Source organism: Crinia signifera, chromosome 1, assembly GCF_055691185.1.
Source record: "Crinia signifera chromosome 1, ASM5569118v1, whole genome shotgun sequence".
Taxonomy (NCBI): Eukaryota; Metazoa; Chordata; class Amphibia; order Anura; family Myobatrachidae; genus Crinia; species Crinia signifera.
The window spans coordinates 136,110,060-136,116,856 of record NC_139217.1 but is presented as its reverse complement, the minus strand read 5'-3'; the positions used below and the strand labels follow the sequence as shown (position 1 = coordinate 136,116,856).

Below are 6,797 nucleotides of genomic sequence, written 5' to 3'. Positions count from 1 at the left end.
TGAAAATCCTGCGTTTGCCCCTGCAATAGTAGAATATTCCTATAACCTGAAATACCTGAGAAAATAATTGAAAACCATTCCCTACTGTATATCACATGGAGCTTTTTCTAGGGTACTAAATAATAACTCTTTTTAAGGCATTGGCTGGCATTCTTTAGTTTCTCTATAATGGTGCCTATCTATACAACACTTGCTGGCAATGTATTTATTCCTACAGTAAATTCTCCTTTCATAAGCAGACTTATTGTAGGGCCTGATTCAACTCCAGTCATACTGTAAGTGCATAATTGCCTTCTCTTCCGGAATTGACAAGAGGCTCACTAAAATCAGGTGATACTAGTGGCCATCCAGAAAAATATTGGTAAAAGTATTTTACATCTCAGTTACCCCCACCTGCATCTCCGCTCATGGATGAAAAGTATGCAGGGCAATTGCACGATTGATGCTGAATCCCATTGTTGTATTCCCACCTCCTGCTTACAGTGCTGGTAATATGTAATTTCATTTTAGTGCCCCTAAATTACGGAATGTCACCCCCTACTTACAGTATTTTACACACCACATACCTGATAGTTGTCTGTCTGTCTGTCCGTCCGTCCGTCTGTCTGTTTATCTTGATCTACAGATGCAGCCATTGTCAACTTATTCTCAAACAGGAGGGAAGGGATCTTGTAATATGCAGTCTATAAATACTAGAGGTAAAACCATTCTGAGCAGGTGTGTGGGGTGCTACTCCATGTTCAAGGAGTCCCACCCATTAAGTGTACTATGTACACAGTATTGAGTATATGAGAGATAAGGATCTTATCGTATTTATATGCAGTCTATAAATACTACAGCAAACTATGTAATGTGGCTACATTGGGATTGTGACTAGCTGCGCCCACGGGTATGGTCCAGACAGTCAGGATCCCGACCGTCATTAGCCTGACATCGGGATCCTGACTGGCCAGACTCAGACAGCAGGGCAAACGCAACAAAGCCCCTTGCGGGCTCGCTGTGCTCGCCATGCTACGGGCACGGTGGCTCGCTACGCTTGCCAATTATTCTATTCTCCCTCTATGGGGGTCATGGGAAACATTTACAGGCTCATACTCAACCATGCAAACCATGAAAATGAAGGGGGGGGGGTCATGGTGTGCCTGACAGAGGAGGATGGGAGGGCAAAGTGATGCTGGCACATTAGCTAGCCACACACTGTAGAGGCTGGAGCTGGGGGCGGAGGGCCATGGAGGTGTGTGGAGGAAGGAAGAGGGAGCAGCACAGAAAAGGTACAATCTCCCTACTGACACTGCCCGCATTAACTGTAGATGGCAACTGCATGTGTCCTTGACTTTGTACTTTGGCTGGTGCCTCTCAAATATATATATGTGTGTGGGTGTGGGGGGGGTTGTCTGAGCAACCCCCTTGCCTCCCCCTGTTCCAGTTCCTATGGGAGAGGCATAAAGTATTAGTCAATCAATGCTTGTTGTTCAAGGAACATGATTGGCTGCACTATATCTCTCTCCAAGGTTTGATATATTTATATATATCCCTCCTGGGGATGGGACTTTTTCCTGTTCCTCACCGGGAAAAAACTAAGGAAGTGGTCCCACCACTGCTTTTAAGTATGCTTCAAGATTACTTTATGGGATGAGATTGAATTCAGATAAATTATACAGTTCTATGGGAGATCATACAATTCTCAGCTGATCTGCCAGATAATCGTATAGAATATACACATTTTTACACAGTACAATTAGTTTGTTGGGTTTAGTTCATATAGTTCCTATTTCAAAGATACATGCGATTATGCTATGTTCATCTCAGTGGCGTAAGTTCGTTCCAGTTGCCCGGAGGCAAGATATATATTGGTGCCCCCCTCCCCCCCCCCCCCCACACACACACAATCCTATATAAACTTATATAAAATATATATTTCTGTTCAAAAATATAGATAGATAGATAGATAAATACATAGATAGATAGAGATAATATTTCAGAACTCAGCCACAGTAGCAATATCTTTGGCTTTTAAATGACTAATTTAAACTTCCAGGGGGAGGAGATGTGCCCCCTTGTGAACAGGAGCCCGGCGGCAGATGACTCCATTGCCTCCCAGAGTTCTGCCTCTGGTTCATCTAATCATTTGTACTGCAAAGTAAAATGTAAATAAAAATAAGTCAGAAAAATCATGACTGAAGTGACGACTGAAAGGTGTCACAAAGCTGGGACAGGCAAAACCAGCCTCTCTGTGCATTTATACCATAATTAGTAAAACAAATGCATTTTGTTCCAAGAAAATTGGATGCAATTATGTATAAAGCGATCACCATGACAGGGAAAGAGAAACCAGATATCATTTACAGTTAAAAATCACAGCCTAATGTAATGCATAATTAGATATGAACTCTCTGGTCTGCACAATGGGTCAACTCTCAAAGGAACATACTGCGGTTATTAACAAACAACATTATTTATTCTAGCCTCAAGCCAATCTGACATTAAAAGCAGAAATGTAGCATTTTCTTTTCTTTTAAGAAGATTACAGAGAAAGTCAAATATTACTAGTGGAAAATATATTCTCAACTGTCTTCCCAATTATCAGCAAAATATCTGCTGCTTGCACAAAAAGGAAGGTAAACAGGATTATTATTCTTGAATCACATACTAAAAGTTTTTCTGATGGACTTATTATATGTTTCTTCCATTTCCAAAAATCTAGAACGAGAAGCTGTTTGATAGTTGTTCTTGTCAGTATTTAGTTATGCTAGTTGCCCTGCTCACTAAAATGAAACATCACAAAAGTTCAAAGCACTGCTCCGTGGGTATAATAATAAGCAGGTTTTAAAGTCAGGGCACACAGAGATGCACAAAAAAGGGAAAAGGATTATAAAAAAAAAAACCTTAAAGTACCTATAAATATCTGTTGTCTGAAACAAAGTAAAAATGTGTTTAACAGCAAACGAGCTTCAATTTAAGTAATTCCTTGCAGGTCTTTCATTTACTTTAATTCGCCTAAAGCTCTACCCCGGTGAAACTCTTTACAGTGGCTGAGTGATGTTTGTTTTTCACAGAAGAGCATTAACCAGTAATGCTGTTTACAAATCGTAATACCAAAATGTTGTACTTCTACTACAAAACAATTACATGGCTATGCAAAATGTTGAATATTACTGACCCATGGAAGATTTTATATGTTTGCTGCCATTTGATCTGCAGAGCAAAATGTTGCACGTCAAACATTATTTTTCAATTTAAAATAATTGCATATAGCAAGCACTCTACGCAATATTAACCTACTATAATTAATTAATTAATTAAATAAACAATGAATTAATTTATCCATATTAAGGCTTTGATACATGTCACATAGGTTTCAGCACAGTTCAAAATTCAAATAGGGGAGCCATACCTACTGCCAGTGAGTCAGTTTGGAACAGGGCTGCCATCAGGAATTTTGGGGCCCAGGACTCATTTGCAGTCTACCCCCCCCCCCCCCCTCCTCACTTGACTTCCCGTAACCTGACTCCTGCTCCCCATCTCCTCTTCCACTGAGCTGCAGCCCGGAGGTCCCGGAGCGCAGGCTTCTTCAGCTCAGGATGCCGACATCCAATTAAAATGCAGCTCCCTATTGGCGGTCCTGGTTTGGAATGGCATTTGGAGTGGCTGCCCTGTTTGAATTTTGAACTGTGCTGCAGCCATAGAGCTACCAATGGTACTGATGCCAAGAAGGGGGTGGAGGTGATCAGATCGATATGATGTCACATATTTTGACATAATCTTCTGACTTTTACAAGGCATATTTCATTTCTTTTTCTCATTTACAATGGGATGTAATACAGTCCGAGCTTCTCAGCTTCTTATTATAAACTGCTGAATGACCATGTTACCCCGTATTTGGTAAAATTGAACAATTCAATTCACACTGGACACCCTGCCCCTGATTCTGATATGAAGCCCAGGTCATAGTTATAACCAAACCTAATAAGGACCCCACTTTGGTGTCCTCTTATTATAAAATAACAGCAGGTGCTGTCAAAACGCGTTGGAGGGCAGAGTGACTGATATCCATTTACCTGCCTGTGACCCAACCTGACCAGGGTCACTTTACAGGTATCCACTTGTTCTTTTAATTTTTGTTTATAAACTTGTTTGTGAATTTTATTAAATTGTCTGGTATTGAGACGGTCTCCATTCTCCAAATTTTTTTTTGTTGCTCAACTGACGAGCAAAATTGAATGGAACAACACCTGTTAGACCCATCCGATCAAAGATACCATTATAGGATTACCAGTGCTTGATGCTTTGTAAGTACGGTACGCATCCAATACAGATCCAAGATCCCTGCACCCCGGGTGATCCCCCTAAAGAAACCTTTCTACACTTGGCATTTCACACTTCTTTGTGAGTTTCGGTACGATTTACGGGTCCCCTCTGTATAATCAGTTCATGTTCTAATAGAATTGTTTACAAACATTATCTTTCTGTATTTTTCCAATACCACAACGAGGGATTCCCCTATTGAATTGCCTTAAGGAGACGCACCAAAGAAACCCAGATAGGAGTTTAAAATCCATTTCTCCTGTGAGTATGGTACGCATCCTGATCACTATATAAAAATCTTCACTGAAGGGGTGACCATCTAAAAGATACCTTTACACGTGTATCCATTCTCATCATTAAGTGAGTTCGGTACGCCACTCACTTTTTTCCAACCCTTCCCCTGGTTGTAACATTCTCATTGCAAGTCACTGATCCACTGTTTAAAATCCTTTTTCCCATACGTCACCGTGACCATCACTGCAACACGCCCTGCACCCTAAGAGTCAAGCGCCATCAATATCCTTCTTTTTTTTTTTTCATGGTTCGGACTTTACCCACGTATTTCAAACGTTATATCACACTTTCACTGCATTTCTAACCATTAACAATTCAAATACCAGTTGCTTTTAATTATCTAGAGTTACCCCTCAGGGATGCCTACTCTCCCCTTAATTGTTCAATAAAGCTCTAGACCCACTTCTTAGACATTTCCTGGCTAACAATGGATGGAAGGGTGTCCAGTTGGCACATATGGAACTCAAGGTATCTGCATTCGCTGATACCTCTTGTTGTACATGTCTAACCCCAAACAGGCAATCCCAATATTGCTTCCACTCCAGTCAGACTTTCAAAAAGGTGTGTGTGTTTGTGTGTGGGGGGTGTTAAAATAAATTAGAGATGTGCAGACTCAGATTCCAGAGATCCGAGCCCCCATGGACGTCATCATTCCGAACCCGTTTCCGAGCAGCGCTCGGAGATTCCCGCCTGACTCGGGTTCGTCCGCATGGTCAGAACGTCATCTCCCGGCGCCGGATTTCGCGAGGCTTTAAATAGCGGCTGCTGCGCCCGCCATCTTCACTCCAGTCTATTAGTGGGTTGGTAGAGGGTGTGTTGGTGCTGCTGCTGGGGCTTAAACTTGAGCTTGACCTTGAACGCAATATTTTTTATTCGCTGGGGCTGTCTCTCAGTGCTGCTGTGTAGTCTAACTGTGTACTTGTAGTACTACGGTCTCCTCTGTGCGGTCTACTTCTGGTGTGCTGTGCTGTAATTATTTTATTCGCTGGGGCTTTCTCCCTCAGTGCTGCTGTGTACTCTGTTCTCCTCTCTGCTTAGGGTGGGCTCTCCCTAGCAAGGAGGACAGTCTAACTGTGTACTTGTAGTACTACTGTCTCCTCTGTCGCTTCTCGGCCTTTTGGCTAAGATCAAATGTAGTATCTGTTCTTATCAGTTGGGTCTGGACCGCCCCCCTGGCAGAGAATAGAGAAAAGCTGGACCAAACCACCTTGCTACTGAGCTGAGGCTTGAAGTACCTCATGTTCTGAGCGGGTGTAAGGTCTGGCTGAGTATCTTCATCCTGCCGTAGGGGGGGGAACACACTCTCCTACTGGTAGGGAGGGGAGAAGCATCGGGCCTAGTAGATGGGGCTCTTGTTCGGGGGTCTATAGCCTCCGAGGGAGAGTCACTCGAAAAGCCCGGTCTAGTATCCACTCCCAGGAAGACGGGAAAAGCTGGGACCGAGTAGATTGCTCTCTAGTTCGGGGGTTCCAAGTTCCCTCGGCCAGAGAGACAGCGAAAAGCCCAGCCCAGTACTCAATCCCTGGGAGAGTTAAAACGTCGGGACTGAGTAGGTGTTTTCTTCTCCTTCGGTTGGTCTATTCGGCCGCTGCGGGGGAGACTCATCGAAAAGCCCGGTGGAGTATCCATTACCATGCCGGGGGGCCGGAAAGGGCCTGCTGGTGAGGCGGAGAAACACTTGGTCGGACGCTGACTGGCTGGCTGCCTGGAGTCCGAGGCTGCACTGTGCCCCCGGGGAAATTCAGGGGTGCTGAACCTGCACGGGTGATCCCCAAATCACCTGGCACAAGTAAGCACTTGCACTGCGCACTTCCCCTCTAGGATAGGCTGCACGTCCTTACCTTGTCCTTTTGGATGGGGTAGGACAATTTTTCACACCCCCACCCCGGCCTTCTGGCTGGGGTCCTCTTTATTATTTATTTCTCTTCCTCTCCACGTTCGTGCACTTTTTCACGTTTTCTGTTTTCTGTAGTGTGTCACGTTTTTTTGGGTTGTGTGGTCGACCCTTATGGGCCTTCCATTTCCCCAACGTGCCAAAGCTCTCGCCTTTTGGGGAGAGCTGCGGTCCCCCCGAGGACGACCCCGAGCCGCAAGGCGGAGGGAAGTCCACTGAGGGTCTCTCCAAACCTTCGGGTGCGGAGGACCCACCGTCCTAACCCTTCCGGGGGTTGAGGAATGAGGGTCTCTCTAAGCTTCGG

The 6,797-nt window shown here is 44.2% G+C and overlaps 1 pseudogene; it reads left to right on the top strand.

Moving 5' to 3' along the window:
* Window positions 1-5,700: 5,700 nt before the first annotated feature.
* Window positions 5,701-5,808, top strand: LOC146045422 (U2 spliceosomal RNA; annotated as a pseudogene).
* The last annotated feature ends 989 nt before the right edge of the window (window positions 5,809-6,797 follow it).